Source organism: Aedes albopictus, chromosome 2 (assembly GCF_035046485.1).
Source record: "Aedes albopictus strain Foshan chromosome 2, AalbF5, whole genome shotgun sequence".
NCBI lineage: Eukaryota > Metazoa > Arthropoda > Insecta > Diptera > Culicidae > Aedes > Aedes albopictus.
In genome coordinates this window covers 67266617-67286563 of record NC_085137.1, presented here as the reverse complement: position 1 = coordinate 67286563, position 19947 = coordinate 67266617, and positions in this window count along the sequence as shown.

Below are 19947 nucleotides of genomic sequence, written 5' to 3'. Positions count from 1 at the left end.
GCATTGGTTTTACACATTTTTTCAATTGTTTTATCCTCAAAATATGTGATGTACATAATTTTTATGATCGAGTTATTACTCTAACTTGTATTTCTGAGCCTCAGCTTTCGTTGGAATTGTTTATGAAAAACACCACAATAAGTTAAACAAAAAGTAAACAATAACCCTAGAAGTTGAAAAAGTTTTATCTGTCGTATTTTTTATAAATATTTGTTTAATCCAGGTATGCAGAGGTAAAAATCGATAGAAAAAGAGTAGTTCTGCAAAAAGGCGAAGAAAAAGTGGTGCTTTGTTGAAAAGCACATGCTTTCTGGATGGTCAAAGTGGGACCAGCACAATTGTGCTGTTCCGTCCCCAAGGCGGCCCAAGTTCCATCGGAAATTGCCTATTCTTAGGCGTTTTATGGTATAGAAGATTGATTTTAATTATTAAATTACTACAAAGTGATAGTTTTTAAAAACATAGACGTATAATTTCAATTCAAGGAACACGATATCAGCTTGTACGAGTTTTTTTAAAGAACTTTGAATACTTGGGTGAATAATATTACACCATATTATCGAAATCATGAATTAGATTGGAACAGGGATTTGCTGTTCTTATTATCTTCTTCTTATTCACTTCTATGATTTGAATACCCTGTCAATCTGATCTCGTGTTCCTAGATTTGAAATTATACATTTAAATTTCTACAAACTAACACTTTACAGTGATTTAACCCGTTAACGCCCAAGGTGTCTCACAATTTAAATCTTCAAATAAATTTGTTATCAAAGGTCAAGTTCCAATAAAATAAGCATGATTTGATGAAAAAAATGGAAGTCTATGGTGTAGTTCCAAAAAAATTCTTCATTGTAGATCCTCAATATCTGATAATTTTCTTGAGTTCTACTTCAGCACAACTTCCATGCTATCGTTATATTCTGATCCGTATAGATAAAATGCAGCTCTAAACAAGTGAGAGAGATGATAACTGTAGTATATGTAGTATATGTGGTGAAGAACAAAATAATTATCAACTCTTTATTTGAAAAATGAAGTTTAAATTTATTCAGTTTGGCATTGCAAGTTTCTTCTAGTGCATCTGCCAACACTGACAGTCGACATAACCGATCAGTGAAATGACAGATGCGGCGAACAAGAAAAAAAAACGGCGAAGCTAGCGAAGCTTTAGGCCGACTCGGGTTTACACTCATCCGTTCTTCTTTTGACGGATTTTGAGGCGAACGGACGCGTTCGTGTCGCGCTCCGTATCCACAGAGATTTAGGACCGTTTGAACTCGGATTTACGACAGGGGCTTAAATATGAACCCTGGGGGAGACCCATGTAGCTAATTCGTGAAACTGTCAAGTCGTCATGAGCAAAACTCATCTGCTTCTCAAACAGCAAATTGTACAAAAAGTTGTTCATAATTGGTGAAAGGCCGCTTTCGTGCAGTTTGTCGGAAAGAATATCGACACAAACTGAATCAAAAGCCCCCTTGATATCCAAAAACACTGAACCCATTTGCTGCTTTTGCGCAAAGGCAAGTTGAATTTATGAAGAAAGCAACGCAAGACAGTCGTTCGTTCCTTTGCCTCTGCGGAAACCAAACTGTGTATTTGACAACATGCCATTCGATTCAACCCATTTGTCCAGTCGAAAGAGAATCATCTTCTCCAACAACTTCCGTAGACAAGACAACATCGCGATTGGACGGTACGAATTATGATCCGACGCGGGTTTACCGGGTTTTTGAATAGCTATCACTCTCACTTACCTCCAATCATCCGGAATGATGTTGTTATCCAGGAACTGATTGAACAAGTTCAACAAGCGCCTCTTAGCGACGTCGGGGAGGTTTTTAAGCAAGTTGAACTTAATTCGATCCATTCCTGGAGCGGAATTGTTGCATGAAAGAAGAGCAAGTGAGAATTCAACCATCGAAAACGGCCTTTCCATATCGTCTCTATCCTCGGAAACGTCACGAACTATTCGCTCCACGGGTACGGAATCTGGACAAACTTTTTTTGCGAACTTGAGAATCCACCGAGGAGAGCTTTCTCGATCCTCGTTTACCGACGACGCGTTACGCATTGTTCTCCCGACGTTCCAAAGAGTTCTCGTCGATGTCTCGCATAACAAACTCTCGACGAACCGACGCCAGTAACCGCTTTTTTAGCCTTTAGCAAGTTCTTAAACTTACTTTCAAGGGAAGTGTACCGCTTAAAGTTTTCGACCAAACCGCATTTCCGAAACTTTTTGAATACAGCGGATTTCTCCCGATGGATTTCCGTACACTCGCTATCGCACCACGGATTGGGAGTTTTCCTGCGAACCGACGGACCGGACACTGGCCGACGTTGTGCCTGAAGCGCGCTACTGATGATCAGTTCTGATAGGAACCGATACTCTTCCAGCGGTGGGAGGACTTCTACCGATTGCTCACCGTCGATAATTGCTCCCGCGTACTCCCCCCAGTCAATGTGTTTCGTGAGGTCGTAGGAAATGTCGATAGATGGAGGAGGTTGACGTGAACCATTGGAAATAGAAGCAATGATCGGAAGGTAATCACTACCATGGGGATCCTGGATAACCCTCCATGTGCACTCCAGCGATAGTGAGCTCGAACAGATTGAGAGGTCTAATCGGCTGTCTCTAGGACTGCCATCTTTTGCTGGAGGTGCCACTCGCGTAACTTCTCCGGTGTTCAAAATTGTCATTTTGAAGTCGTCGCAGAGGTCATATATCAAAGTTGAACGGCTGTCATCGTACAGTTCCCCCCCAGCCTGTACCATGGGAGTTGAAATCCCCCATGAGCAGCCGTGGCTCAGGCATAACCGAGCAGATGTGGGTGAGATCCCTGCGAGATATCGCAGTTCTCGGTGGAAGATATATGGAGGCAACACTGAGGGTTTTACGTCGAATAGTCACCTCACATGCGACGGCTTCGATACCTGTCATCGGATGAAAATCGACTCTGTAAAATGAGTGCTGCTTTTTGATCCCTAAAAGCACCCCTCCGTACGAGTCGGTAGAGCCGGTAGAGCGTGAAATTTTTGGATTATGTAAGTATAGTGGTCAGCTGGACTTTTCGAGAACGAAAAGTTCTGAATTAATCAATTATAATCTGCAAAATGCGGAAGAATGTGCAGCAGAAGTGTGTTCCAGTTAGTGCGAGTGAAAACGTACCGAAAAGATAAAGATTTTGTTAGCCGGTGCGAGAGGACGCCGTGCTAAATGTGGGGTGTTTTGCAAGTGCGAGAGGTCACCTAGCAAAAAACAGAATTCGCCGGTGCGAGAGGACGCCGAGCAGAAAATTGAAGAGAAAGTTGTTTTGCAGGTGCGAGAGGACACCAAGCAAAAAAAAAATATGTATGAGCTGGTGTGTGTAGACGCCATGAAAAATTTAATTCTTTCGCAGATGCGAGAGGACACTTAGCGTAAAGCAAAGTATTTGTCGGTGCAAGTGGACGCTGGGCAGGAAGAGGCCGTTTCGCAAATGCGAAAGTGAGCCTGGAAAACAATTTGGAAAAGGCCTGGCAAACAAAACAAAATCGAATGGAAAAGTTTAATACAGTGACGATTCGTTCGTTGAGAGCTCGTTAGATGGGCTGTCTCGATGGTTGGATGTTCACTGGTTGGGACAAAACCCAACTAAAAAGCACTGTCAATGTCAAAATAGATGTCAAAACGAGTTTGACGTCTTACCGCCGTCGCATCACAGCTCCTGTATACAGAACGTTTGCGCAAGTATGTGATTGTTCCGTGACGTATTTCTCGTCACTGGCGTGTGTCTAGAGCATTTTGATCAGTTGTCAGTTGCCCCAACGAACGAACACGATTCGCTAATCGGGGCGCAGTCGTGACCCAACCAGCGAATCCGGACTGTAAAGGTGAAACGATTATTGAAAAAGAATTGAAAAAAAATGCTGGTCTATATTTGAACTGAAGTTGGAACATTGGTTGGAATTTGATTAAGCTTAAAGTGATTAAGTTTGGAATTAAACTGGATTCAATTTTGAGATTAGGATTGGATTTAAATCGGAGTTTGAATCAAATTGAGCTAGATACAGGTTGGATTTGATTTGGACTATGATGGATTTGAATTTTTTTTGGAATGGAATGGATTTGGATTGGATTCATATTGTTTCTAAATTGGATCGAGTTTGAATTATTATTATTATTATTTATTAAAGACACTTTACCACGTTTGGTAGTGGCATTAGTGACTGCGATCAAGTTTGAATGGTATTTGGATTCGGTTCGAATTTGAATTGGATTTGGTTGCAGTTGTATTGGATATGATTAAAATTCGATTGAATTTGATATGGATTAGATTTGGTTTTGATTTGAATTACATTTCGATTGGGTTTAGACTGTATTGACATTAGATTTAGATTTCATCGGAATTGGATTGAATTTTAAATAAGTTTTAAGTAGTTTCGTCTAGCCGATTTAGGTTGAATCCAAAATGAACTTTGATTTGGAATGGCTTTGAAATAAATTTTGATTGGGTTTGTTTTGGATTTGGGTTGGTTTAATGTTGCATAAACATTTGATTGAATATGATTTTGTTTTGGATTGGCTCGGAATTAGGATTGAATTTGAATTGAATTTTGATTGAATTTTATTTGACATTGGGTATGGATGTGATTTATCTTCGATTTGGATTGGATTGAATTTCAATTAAAATTGAAATAAACTTGGACTAGATTATTTAGATTTGAATTGAACTTGGATTACATTTGAATTGTATAGAATTTTTATTGGTTTCGGATTGTATTCTAATAGGAGTTGGATTAAATTTGAATTATATTCTGATTGGATTTGATTTGGACTAGATATGGAATGGGTTGAATTGAATGTGGATAGCATTTGGCTCGGCATTTAGCTTGAATTGAAACTGGATTCATATGGACTGCATTTGAAGTTGAATTGGATTTTGACTGTACTTACATTGGATAGGTAGATGATATAGATTGGAATGAACTTGGATGAGATTCGAATTGAAGGCGGATCAGAATAAAATGAAATTAAAATTTGAATTAGAATTGGATTTCAACTTGTTATGAAATGAATCTGGATTGGATTTGTTTAGGACTTAGATGAGATTTGGTTTTGATTTTCAATTATTTAAATTTCATTTGGGTTGGATTTATGTCACGATTTATGTTGAATGCTAATTTCATTAGAATTGGACTGGATTTGGATTAAATAAGGATTGAGTTTGGATTCAAAATCGATTTTAATTGATTCCACATTGGGTTTTGATTTGATTTGAATAGGCTTTGGATTTAGGTTTGATATACAATTGATTAAATTTGGATTGGTGTCGGATCTGCTTCGCATTTGGATTGAACTCGAATTAGATAGAAGTTGGTTTGGATATGGATGTGATTTAGATTGCATTGATTAGATTGATTTTTGATTAGAATTGAATTGAATTTGGATTAGATTTGGATTGCAATTGTTGTTGATTTGAATTGAATCATTCCGATTTCATTGTAATTGAATTGGATTGGGATTGACATTTGATTTTGATAAAATTTATCTAATAAAAATTTCGATTTGATTTGAATTTAATTTCGATTGGGTTTTAATTTAACTAAAAATGTACTTGGGTTGGATTGGAATTAAATGTTGATTGGATTTGAAATCCATCGGGATTGGACTGGGGTTTGATAAAGTTTTGATAAGTTTCGATTTGCATTTCGTTTAAAATTAAATTAAAATTGAATTTCATTTTGATTATACTGAAATTGGATGTGGACTGAATTGAGAACGAATTCGTATTGAATTTAGGTAAAGTTTCTATTGAACTTTGATTGGGATAGGATTTGGTATGGATTTGTATTTTAATTCAATGTAAATCAACAATACTTCATTACTGGTTTTGTCGTAGATAGGCTTCTGATAGACTGAATAAAATATTTTTCATATGTTGTTTTACACTGTGAATATTCTAGAATTGAAGTCCAATTTTCTTCTAATCTGATTATATGAGGAGAGTAGAGGAGGGGGATAATGTAGTATATGTAGTATATGTGGTGAAGAACAAAATAATTATCAACTCTTTATTTGAAAAATGAAGTTTAAATTTATTCAGTTTGGCATTGCAAGTTTCTTCTAGTGCATCTGCCAACACTGACAGTCGACATAACCGATCAGTGAAATGACAGATGCGGCGAACAAGAAAAAAAAACGGCGAAGCTAGCGAAGCTTTAGGCCGACTCGGGTTTACACTCATCCGTTCTTCTTTTGACGAATTTTGAGGCGAACGGACGCGTTCGTGTCGCGCTCCGTATCCACAGAGATTTAGGACCGTTTGAACTCGGATTTACGACAATAACCACTCAAAAAGAATAGAAAAAGGACTTATAAATTGGGGCAGAAATATAACACAATAAACGCCTAAGAGTATGCAATGCATGGTTCTTGTAATTTCATGTAGTTTCGACTGCAGTGTTCATCATTTCTATTTTTTTAACAAATCAAATAAAGAGAGCTCACTATGTGTGGCATAAGCAAACGTTAAAATACTTTAGAAGTTAGATTTTACACAGATAATTATTTCTAATAAAGTAATTGAGTTTTTCCTTCAGCACCCCACAAACTCTCTTTACGTACTCACCATACGTAAACTTTTCAGAAGTTTTTCATATTTAAAAAAGATAATCGTGTTAAGTAATGTTCCATTTAATGTGTCTCCTTTGACAGATACGTATTTCGACCTCAACTATATGGTCGTCTTCGGTGTCTCGTATTTACAGGTATTCTACCAACACGCCCAGGTTCATCATCATTCCATGTTTTGATATAAAATTTAAACCAGATATACTCTACACGGCTTCTCCACTTATGTTTGTACTATTCCATGATTGTTTATTCATGAACAATATGTGAATTTTATGGTGTTATTCTGGGCACTATCAAAGTTACATCGAAAAGATAATGTGAAATCCACGAATGAATCCCGGGAGGATATACAGAAGGAATTCTGAGAGTCATATCTGGTAGAGTTCTGAGGGAATCTCAACTGAAAGCTTGGTAGGAATCCCTGAAATAATCACAGAAGAAATCCTGGGAGGAATTGCTGTAAAAATCCCGAGCGGGGATCCCGGCTTATAGAAAGAATTCCATTAGGATTCTCTGAATATGTTTCGACAGAACACTTTGAAAGTATACTAAAATGAATCTGTGAAGTAATTCCAGAAGGAATCCGTGAATGAATGCTGGGTAAAATTTCTGAAAGAATTCTTTCAGGATTTTCTAAAGCAATTCTGGCAGAAATCCCTGAAGTTATTCCTGAAGGAATCCCGTAAAGAATACGTGATGTATTCCCTCGAGAGATTATGACAGGAATGCCGGCCAGAAGCTGAGCAGACATTCTTGCAAGAACCATAGAAGATGTCTCTATGATCTAGGGTTACACGCTATGTTCAAAAGGAAGTATTATGAAAAATGAATGTACCTTAAATGTTATTCCCTAGGATCATAGGTTTGGACCTCTAGTTTCAGAATCTGTGCGGGTTAAAATATTCCATCTTGGATTTTTTGATATTTTTAATTTTTTTTCCTATTTTCCCATACAAATGTCGAAAAAAGTCATTTTAAGGTCAAATTCATCCTATACAAAAATGTATGAAAAAAACGCAAGATGGATGATTTTAAATTGCACATATTCTGAATCTAGAGGTCCAAAAATACGGTTCTAGCGAAAAAAATTTGAGGTACATTCACTTTTCATAATACTTCCCTTTGGACAGCGTGGGTTGCCTGAAAACAATCTCGGAAGAAACATATATGTTTTCATTTTTTTTTTTTCGGGAGGGATCTTTTAAGGAATAACAGCAGGAATCATGGAAGGAATCTTTGAAGGAATTCCAGCACAAATCCCTGAAAGAATGCAGAAAAGAATAACTAACAGAATCCTTTCATGATTTTCCAAAACAACGCCTGCAAAAATCCCTGAAGAGAACTCCGGAGCAATCCATACAGCAATCTCGAAAGCAATATCTGAAGGAATCTCGGGAATAAACCTGAGAAGATTCTCGAAAGGAATGCCTGAAGAATTCCTGGAAAGAATTCCTGAAGGTATCTCAAAAAAGAACCTCAGCTCATCTAATCTCATCTCAATTCTTCACCCTATTCTCTAGCCTCTACCTTACTGTCTTCTTTGCCCTCTATTCCAACCCTCTATCCTACGCTCTATCATAACCTTCAACTCTACCATCTGCCCTACCCTCTAAACTATCCTCTACTATAACCACTGCCATAACCTTTACCGTACCCTCTAGCCTATATTGTGCTTAATCGTATCGTCTAACCTACTCTCTACCCTAACATTTTTCGTACCCTCAAACCTACTCTCTATTCTACTCTTCTCCCTACCGTCTACCCTATCCTCTACCCTACTCTACCCTTCTACTCCACTCCCTCTACTCTATCATTCACCCAGACGCTTTACCCGACCGTCTGTTCCACCTTTTATCCTACCCGCTACCCTTTAGATACGCATATTGCATGGTATTATAGCTCAAACTACCATTCCGTGGCCACTAACTTGGGTACGGTCCGCCATCTTGGGTTTCAAAATGGCGTCAGATATTAATTTTTGTGTTCTACTCATGAAGCCCGATCGATAGATACCCATATTGCATGGTTTCATAGCTCAAGCACTCATTCTGTGGCCGCCATTTTGGATATGGGCCGCCATCTTGGATTTCTAAACAGAGTCAAATATCGTTTTTTGACTTCTACTCATAAAGCCCGATCGATAGATACCCATATTGCATAGTATCATAGCTCAAACTACCATTCCGTGGCCACCATCTTGGATATGGTCCGCCACCTTGAATTTCAAAATGGCGCAAAATATCGATTTTTACTTCTACTCATCATGCCCGATCGATAGATACCCATATTGCATGGTATCATAGCTCAAACTACCATTCCATGGGCGCCATCTTGGATATGGTCCGCCATCTTTGATTTCGAAATAGGGTCAAATATCGATTCTGACTTCTACTTATGAAGCCCGATCGATAGATACCCATCTTGGTTTTCGAAATAGGGTCAAATGTCGATTTTTGACTTCTACTCATGAAACCCGATCGATCGATACCCATATTGCATGGTACTATAGATCAAAAACTACCATTCCGTGGCCGCCATTTTGGATATGGTCCGCCATCTTGGATTTCAAAATGGCGTTAAATATCGTTTTTTTACTTCTACTCATCATGCCCGATCGATCGATACTCATATTGCATGGTATCATAGCTCAAACGACCATTCTGTGGCCGCCGTCTTGGATATGGTCCGCCATCTTTGATTTCAAAATGGCGTCGGATATTAATTTTTGACTTCTACTCATCAAGCCCGATCGATAGATACCCATATTGCATGGTATCATAGATCAAACTGCCATTTCATGGCCGCCATATTGGTTATGGTCCGCCATCTTTGATTTCAAAATGGCGTCGGATATTAATTTTCGAGTTCTACTTGTGAAGCCCGATCGATAGATACCCATATTGCATAGTATCCGAAGCAGCATTGTCGTTAAAAGCATATATTCTGTAGTTTTGACCGCCATCTTGGAACCTAAGGCGCCATCTTGAATTTAAATATCCTTGCTACCACCTCCACATCCTAAGGAATGTGTGATTAACAACTCTGCCCAAGAAATGAACTGTAAATTATTAACCATTGTCAAGATTCCAGGGAAATAACTTTATTTTTCGCATTGGAAATGATGCTCACAGATCGTGACAATATGCATTCTTTGCAGCATCGTTTACGCCACCTAGTGAACCAGTCACATACTATATTATCCACTATGAGCAAGGTATGGGTGTGGAGAACATCTTCTCTGAAGAAAGTATTCTAAAATTTTGCATAATTCTGGAGATATTCACATCAAAAGGACTGTCCTATTTATAGGACGCTGGGCGTTCGGGGCATCTGTCCTATAAATAGGACGCTGGGCGGATATGGGTTAATAATTACAATAAATCTTCTGTACCATAAAACGCCTAAAAGTAGGCAATTTTTAGCAATTACTTAGAAAACATCGACCGGCTTGAGGACGGACCAGCACAATTGTGCTGGTCCTAATTTGACCCCAAAAAGTGCATAGGTGGATAAAGTAGCCGAAGTAAAGAAAGTTTTATTCTAGATGACGTTAAGTTTATAAGAGAAAATTAGAGATAATCATTCTTTTATGGTCCGTCACGAAAGGGATATAGAGCTCTTCCATCTCAACGCACGAATTGCGTAAACACAACCTTTTTCAATTCCAACGAAATGTTACTCATGAATGAGATTCTATTCGAAAATATTCTTCATGATAGGTATATATATTTCTTTTGCAATATTCATCTCCTAACTGTGGAAAAGGGCGTTTGAAAAAAAAAACTAATTTTCATCATTAAAAAATTGTAATTCGAAAACGGTTTGTTGGACTGAAATGATATCTTCGAAGATGTTTCAGGATATTCAAAAAACTGTTAAAAAAATATATATACTGAGAGTTATATTCATCTCAAATCTATGTTAGATGGAAAGAATATTGAGGAAAATTGAAATTCTATAACATCTAACATACACAGCAAAAAAAATCTTGTGATATCACATCATTTTCGCTGCACATTAGTCGCGTCGTAAAAGTGATGTACAGATTACATTCTTTTCGCGCAGCAAATTAGCCGCCGCAGCTTGAAAGTGGGTCTAGCAATCGCTATAGAGCCGAATCGATAGATGAATTATTTATAAGTATAATATTGGGATGGATTCGTACACTGATCCGTTCATTGGGAGGCATATCCTTTACCTCTCGGCCATTTCACCGAGTTGGAATGAGCATGATAAATATGATACTGCTTTTAGGTATCTGCTGAAACGGGTTTATCGACGCTTTTCGCTGCCAACCAGGGTGTACATGGTAAGTGTAATAATTGTTGGAAAACGATGTAATCGGCAGAAATTACATCCAAAAACGGATACATCGCCAGAAAATACGCGCCTGGATATTACAAAATTATTTGCTGTGCAGACCCGAGATGAATATTACTCTCAGGGTATTTTTTAAGTACTTCAAATATCCTGAAACATATTCGAAGACATCATTTCAATCCAACAAACCGTATTCGAGTTACAATTGTTTGAAGAAGCAAAACACATTTTTTATATGCCCTTTTCAAAAGTTAGATAAGGAAAGATAATTATGTGTTGATGCAAAAATAATTGATTCACGAAATTCAGCCATTCAGCGGAGCGCATGAAGAAAGTCTAGGTATTTCAATTTGAAAAATATCGAGTCAAAGGTGGCATTTCTTTCTCTTGTTTTGGGTTGGAAATACTCAATATCATGTTCAAATTTATGGCCTATCGACATATGAGGCGTCTCAAATATTATCTGGTTTAGAATTTATGGCTCATATTGTGCGCATTAACTTTCACGTTGCTACCCTGTAATCTAATCTACCTATATCCAAAGGCCCAAATTGAATTTGGTCATAAAGATATCGTGCTCAGACTCTTCCGGCCAAAATATTATTGATAATCTTGCATTGGTTAGTGTTTCATTTGACTCATAATGTCATTCAACCCAAACAATACATAGTAGGGTATTTTCCTAAAACGCTAGTTTTTGTTTTTATATTCCAAATTTGAGGACACTAACTATGCAATCTATTTTACATATATTTTACTAGTAAATATCATTTTAGCAATCATTTTCGAAAAACGTACTCAACTAGAGTAAAACTTAACTTATATTCAATGCGTTTGGTTTGAATAGGTCGAATCTACATAGGACTAGGAGTCACAGCAAACTTACGGTCAATTTAAATCAAACGTCCTTAGATACAAACGCCTAGAAAAGTGGATATTAAATTAGTAATTTTACCGCGCTTTACAATCATTTGCATCAAAACAAAAAGTTGTTGAAAATGCCACTGATTGAGGGTAATGAATATACGCTGCTATACATGATTCGCCAATCTCGTGCTAATAACTCCCCAACGCCAGTTACCCCTCCAATTGGCTATCGAATCATTGTATAGGGTGAATTAGCTGTGATCCAACGCGCCACTATTGAAGCTGCCACACATCAAAACAATCCAAACTCCATTGCTCGTGGACAGCAACGGGCCCGTCATCGCTGACGAAGCATGGTGATCTTGAACTTGAAGCAGCCTACAATACGCACGCAAGGCCAAACCACCAGTCGCTGTTTTTGTACTAGGTCAGTGAAACCGAAACGGATTAGGCTCTGGCTGTCTGGCTTCGGCACCATGGATAAATAAATCATTCAAGATCAAAGTCCAATCTTGTGAGGAATTTGTCGTGACTGATGCTGATTTGCCCTATAACTATTGCTCGTGATCTAATCTCCACCAGGAATCTCACGAAATACTTAGTGAAGCTGATGTGGTAACATATCACACCAAATACCTGCAGTAGTTTGAAACACTTAACACGACGGTGCACCTGTTACCGCGCGGTAACCCGGTGAGCAAATGAGGAATACGTAGGTGTGATTTCCTACTTCCACATTTGATTTGCAAACCGGATAATTTTGCAAGCGGACAGACAGGTGTGCCGTGCGGTCAACTTTGGCTGCGATCGCGACTCGGATTGTCAATGATCATGACAAACGATCACGAGCGGAACCTTGAGACTGGAAACAAGTTGTATTTTTACGATCACCAGAGGTGGTTGTTCCACGTCAAAGGCTTTAGAAGTGGCACAGCTCTCAAGTTGAACGCACCCTCTATTCGAAAGGCATTTTAAACCCAAACTGAACTGACATCCTACTCTATAAAATGTATATGCAGGTTAGCAAGCCGGAAAGTACAACAAAAACTTTTCCTCTTATTGCCTTTACGAAGGCCATTTTTCAACAATAAAGAAATAGCAAAGTATAATGCTTTCGATCATAAATAACGAAACCAGATGACTTCATGACGCAATCAAAATTTTATTACTTTACTACAAGAAGTTCACAGAGAAATGTTAGGCGGCATTCTATCCAGAAATGCGAGGTAAAGGATTGCATCCCGAGCAGAGGAGAATATCAAAATGATAACAACGGAATCACAGAATCTGTGTTTATATCTTGGTTTGTTATTATTAACTTATTGAAGCACTACCTTTCCATAACATGTTTTGTTGGACAAACTTATTTTGTTATGATCGTGCTATTAATATATTTTCTTCAAATAACATTTCAAAAACATGTTTTGTTGTAGAACAAGTTCAGTTATTATTGAATTATTGGGACTTTGCAAATATTTGATCATCAATAATACATCAATAACAAGTTTTGCAATAAAACTACTCCATTTGAGATTGACGTTGTTCACAGCATTTCGCAAGGAACTGTTGAGAAAATCATGGTTTCTTGACAGTTCCTTTTCCTCTTCTTTCGGACATTACATTCTAACTGTGTCAGCAGGAAGCCTCCATTGAGTTCGTCACGCTAAAATTGGGGATTTTCGCCCCTCCCCTCCCCTCTTCGTACGGGGTTTTCCTATACTTAACACATTGCTGGTCATATTTTCACAAACCCCCCTTCCTCCTCAGACCTTATAAGATCTTATAACTCATTCTGCTTTAAAATTGTTATCAATAACTTGTTAATTTCAAAATTTGTTATTGAAATGTCAGGAACATTTTTTTGTTATGATTTTTGTTATTTTGCCGCTTATGACAGATAAGTTTATAACATGATACGTTATGTTAATAACACAAAAATAACTCTTTACGTTTCTCAGTTATTTTGCCAAAATAACATATTTTGTTATTCTGTTGATATTCTCTATTGCTCGGGATATCAAGAAAATCCACGTAGTTCTCACAAGAATTTAAACCGAAATAACCACTTCCAATAATGATGATGAACCTGGGCTGTTTGTGGAATACCTGTACACGGTGCTCAATAAGTTCGGATACACAATCAAATTGAATTTATTTCCCATTTTGTAATTCAGATTTTCAAAGTGAATGTAATAATTGAAAGCTCACAAAGTACTGTTCAAATACAGTACGTGTTTTGAAATAAACTGTCATTTATCCTTTTGTAATAATTGCAAATGTGTCTCAAGCAGTGCTGCGAAGTGTCAGTATCAACCGACATATAAAGCTGAAATTGAGAATGGTAACCACTCATTTATCCATTCACTATCGGAATATCAATTGAATAGCCTCTGATCATTCAATGGACATCAGCTCCAGCCTCAGTCAAGGCACATACCATTCAATTGAGCTCCAGCTAGGAAGCAAAATGTGTGGTGTTGTAGGTTTAAAGCTTTTACCATGATTTTATTTTAGTATAGTGAGTTCAACTGCAGTGTTGCGAAAATTCATCTCATTCATTTGAACACTAACCAATAAATCTTTTCAGTCATTCCTTCTATTCATGTTCAAAACGATTTCATTAAATCAGAGCACCTATCAAATGAGAAGCGAATCCTTGTCAATTGAATAAATTGTCACTCGAATGAGTAGCTGGGCACGAAACACAAAAATATCGAATGTCGAGTCAATTTTTATCGAATGTTGGGCCACTGTTGGACCAACAACGAACAAGTATTGAGTTCATGTTGGGTTTGGTGGCCAAAATAAAAATAGGTGAATGATAGGTTGATGTCGGGTTAGAAGTCATCAATGATGGTAAAAGCTTTAAACCTACAACACCACACATTTTGCTTCCTAGCTGGAGCTCAATTGAATGGTATGTGCCTTGACTGAGGCTGGAGCTGATGTAAATTGAATGATCAGAGGCTATTCAGTTGATATTCTGATAGTGAATAAAAAAAATGAGTGGTTGGTTACCATTCTCAATTTCAGCTTCAAAGGTCGGTTGATACTGACACTTCGCAGCACTGCTTAAAAGTCAACGTTTTAGACTTCTGTAGCATGAGCAACTGAGTCCAGTCGAATCAACTACAACACACTGAATGCGACCTTACAGTTAAGGTCGAAATACGTATCTGTCAAAGCATGCAAATTCTTAGTGGAATGAAATGGAACAGCACCTAACCCGATTTTCTTTTTTACTCACTTCCAATGTTTCGTTAGGATCATTTTCCAGAAGCTTCTTGACGAAAGCCTTTTGAAATTTGTTTTAATTTTTAATTCCTCACAAAAAATCCTTACAAGACATGATTTTCTTCGGAAATATAACAAACCAGGAGTTTTTTTTTACCCACATTTGGATTGTATCTGGTAATTTGGCCGAATGCCGTTTAGTCGAATTATGATCGAAAAAAATTCGGTGCTGCGGTGAAGCCCCAAAAACTGCGCTGATAGGGTAGTGAAATTTTCAAAAACAGTTTTATCATCTATGATCTTTCTAGATTTATTGATAAAGAACAAGTTGGCATTCTGACTGCTGAGGCAATCATTGGAAAAAGTCTCTTCTTTTGATCATAGGCTATTCTTTTCAGCTTTACCCATAAGAGATTTCGTTGGCTTTGAAACCGCTAATATTTTCATCAGAAATTTATCCTTCTTTCAATTGAGTTCTACTATTGTATGGAATAGTAACATGATAAAATGATTCATCCCATTTTTCGGCAAAACATCATGCGAATGGCGTTTGGGCATAAGATCCTTTCGACCAAATAACTATCGTCCAAACTGAATTCGCCTGGAGCCATTCACATTTTTTCAAGCAGTATTCCTTCGAGTTTAATTTCAAATCAAGTGAAGAATCCAGCATGAAGTCTAGAATTATTATTTGCATGAAATTTCATAGCTTTTTTGCAAACCTTTTCCAAGATAAGAGAAAGTTTTGATGAATGATTGTTTAATTAGTTTTCAAGCCTTGTACCGTCTTTTCGAACACTCTATGTATAATACCCTCTTCGAAAGAGTGTAATCAGTTTTGTACCTATAGTTCTGTTTCTATAAACTAATTACACTCGTTCGAAGTAGTTTTCTAAGTATTTGAATTTGTAGTGAAATTGCCAACAAAAATAGAACTCGAATGGATCTGTAAAAAAAATCGATGATTGATTGTGTTAGAAATTTTTTTCATTTGATTGCAAGGAAATTGACTTTTTTATAACAAGTGCACCAGAATTTGCGTATAATTATACTTAATTAGACTTAATTTTGCTTATGTTAGACATCTACTGTACAATCTGGAAGTATTATATTACAATTGTTTCAGAAAATCTGGTTTATCCCGATTTTCAGCCCAAATGTTCTTCTGCAAAGTTGGTCAGATGGACGAAACACATTACTTTACTAAACAAAACATATTTAAAAATCTAAATATTGATATTTTTTGAAATGGTAGTTTTGGGAGCTTTCAAAAATATGTTATTTTTTACCCTATTTCATGTTATTACAAAAGTCCAGGGAAAATTTGAGATCAACCGTTGTACTAGAGGTTCAGATTCAAACACCCTAACTTAAGCAGTTTGTATGAAAAACAGTTATTACGCACATTATTCATGTAGTACTGTGTTTTATACATTGCCAGACATTCGTTGAGCCGCGGTCAAAACATTTAAAAAAATGCTCAAAACCCACACATCAGTTTTTATAATATTTATCGTGGTGATAGTATAACTAATACAGTTTAATGACTAGGTGATACATCAAACTTACTCTAAAACAAAAACGAGGGTACAACCCTATAAACGTGTGTTTTTACCTAGACAATCATTTAGCCGAGATGAATAAAAATGTAATTTTCTATGGAATTGTGGCAATTTTGTGAATTCGAAAGTATAACTTTTAGTTCATCAGATGTTAGTAATATAATTGACCTGAAATGTGTATATATTTAGCCATTCCATAGAAAAAAACGATATAGTGCAACTCCGATTGTCGTGCAACATGGTGGGTTTGTAGTTCATCGGAAATAATTAGACCCGTATTTTTTATTTTTTAATCCTTATAAAACTATGAATTCCAAAAACACAAGGAATCACTCAAAAAGTAATACAAGGCATAGTTTTATCTACAATATCCAGTAATTTTAGAGCGGCTAGTATTAAAATAAATGACTCTTTATATTCAAAAAATCATATCTCAAAAACTTAATACACACATCTCTGATTTTTTTTATATGTTACGCCAAATTTTCTGATAAAAATATAGAACCAGGGTACCTCTTTGCTGTTGAGACCATGAAAACGTGAAAAACTGAAATAAATGCATATTTTTACCCCTAAACTCAATTTGGCGCCTTCAACGTATTTTTCCTTAAAACTACAATTCAATAGCTTTTAATAAAAAAAATAAGTTTAAAATCGGTCAACTGGTGCAAAAGTTATAATTTATTTGAAAAACAAAAGTTTTTGAAAACCTCGTTTTTTTTAGAACCACCCTATCTGAAAATTCATCACCCCAATGACGAAATAAAAAAACGGGTCTTATTATTTTCGATGATCTACAAACCCACCAAGTTTCACAACAATCGGAGTTGCACTATATCGCTTTTCTATGAAATGGCTTAATATATACACATTTCAGGTCAATTATATTACTAACATCTTATAAACTAAAAGCTATACTTTCGAAAAATACTCACAAAATTGCCACAATTCCATAGAAAATCACATTTTTATTCATCTCGGCTAAATGAATGTCTAGGCAAAAATACACGTTTATAGGATTGTACCCTCGTTTTTGTTTTAGTGCAAGTTTGATCGTAATACAGATTTAGTTGTGAAATTCAGAGAAATATTACAATTTTTGTCTGACAATTCCTGGAATTCTTGCAAGAATTCCCGGAAAAATACTTGGAGGAACTCATGAAGGATTTCCTGAAAGAATAGTAAAAGTAATACCAGAATGAGTCATTGGCGTAATTCTTAATGGGATTTGTGAAGGAGCTCTTGGAAGAAAATCCTGAAGGAATTATTGATCAAAAAAGCGGTAGGCCTTGCGAATAAATGATAAGGCAAGAAATCAGCGTGATTACTTGGCCAGGAATTGCAAGAATTGCATTAATATTGTTGGTGCAAGTCATGGAAAAGCTTCAATGTGGAACAACTTAGTAGATATTTTTAGTGCAGTTCAGGTCGAAATTTCTAGAACAGATTTTTCATACTTAATAGACACAATTAAAACCAGTGCACTACAGTTTTCTCTCTTCTAAATTTTAAAGAAATTAGCTAGTTTTTAATCAATGTAGGGTATCGTATAACTCAGTCAAATTTGAACCAATTGACACAACTTTTGAAATGTGGTGAGATAGGTATAGTATCTACCCGTGTACAACATTTCAAGTCAATTGGTTCAAAATTGACTGAGTTATAGTGGAAAACAGACGAATATAGAAGCCACCGCAAAAGTGGCGCGATACCCTAGATTAGTAATAAAAGGCTGAAATGGCATCATAAGGCACTGCCGCCCTCTAGCTACGCCTATTTTCAAGGCCAGTCACGACGAATAAAATTGATCAAAACATATCCAACGGGGTCACCGCCAAACGAGACCGGCATTCACCTTCAAGCAGAATAGTACACCGCGCAAACCGCAAGTGCATTCCGACTGGCTGCGTTGCTTGTTATACAATAAACACTTTGAATGCGGGTCTAGACTAGACGGTCATCGTCACGCTCACGCTGCTGTGCCCCATTGTAGGTACAAGAACGAAGCATTCAATCTACCACGGCTCTGTGGGTCAAGATCTTTGCATGTAAGTGTTGAACACCTTACAGCCGATTGGAATGATTGTTGGCGCAAAAATGCTAGAATTTTAGATTTGCAAGTTAATCTTAGCACAAACGAACACCTCGACGAATGGCATCGAGCGTGTGAATAACTAATGCGATTCGAAACATTTTACCATAACAACTTTGAAACTGATTGATACCTTATCTATCGAAATGAGGCTCATTTGTAAACTATCAATGCATCAGCATCGAAATGCAACGCGATCGCGATCGCATTCCACTAGTAGGTAGTGGATGAAATCACCGAACGATCGTCACCGGCAGTTGTGGCGGGATTTCCCCTCCCCGATCGACAACGGCGGCGATCGTCTGCTGGAATCGGTCGACCATAAAGTTACTAATTGGATGGTTTTTCGATAAACCGGTCGAGCAGCAACGTCACCACGCCGATGTAAACCACCGAACGATATCTTTCACTTGCCATTCTGCTACGACAATTGTCTTTCCCCTCTTGTCTAGGTTATGTGCGGAGATATATGTACCTAGATGATCGCGGCACGCGCTGAACGATGCCCTCAAGCATTGCAAACTTACCGGTCGCGGATATTCTCCAGGTAGTTGGCGATGTAGTCCACCATCTCCTTGGCGAAGTCTTTGAACTGCGGGGCCTGCATTTCGGTCTGTTGCGAAGAGAAATAGTTGAAAAAACGTTAGGACGAAACTTGATACAGTATTGAAAGCATATGGTGGAGTGATTTTATGGATTAGTCGGAGAACAATTACTTACGACAGGTGGAACTTCGAACTTGTTAGTGCCCATTCCGAATTTTGTTAGGAAGCTTGCAAGGTTAGCGGAAAATTTAGTAAAACAGAACATATCTAGAAAAGGGTGATAGTAAGGGTAATGGTTCAGTGTTGATCTTACGCGGGGAAACTCTGGGACTGGCATGTTTGGATAAAAATGGTAGGACGCTTGGACGAACAAAATTGTTTCAGAACTGAAAAACACTAGAAACCAACGGAGCAACGTGCACGTAGTGTGGTCAACACAATACTAAACGGAATACAATAGGATAAAGTTTTGATCGTTGCTGGAACGCTGTTTAGGTAAACGATCAAAACATATCGTTTGCTATAATTGGTTAGAGATTGTGAGTGTTATGTAGCTTCGGGCTTGATAAATTTCAGGCGTTTCAAATGTAAATTGGCGCCATATTACATACACTGGAATAGAAAAGTTTGCCAGACATATCGATTTTCTTACTGTTTTTTGTTGTTTCGAATGTTTAAGAGCACATTGATCGATTGGAATGATTAAAA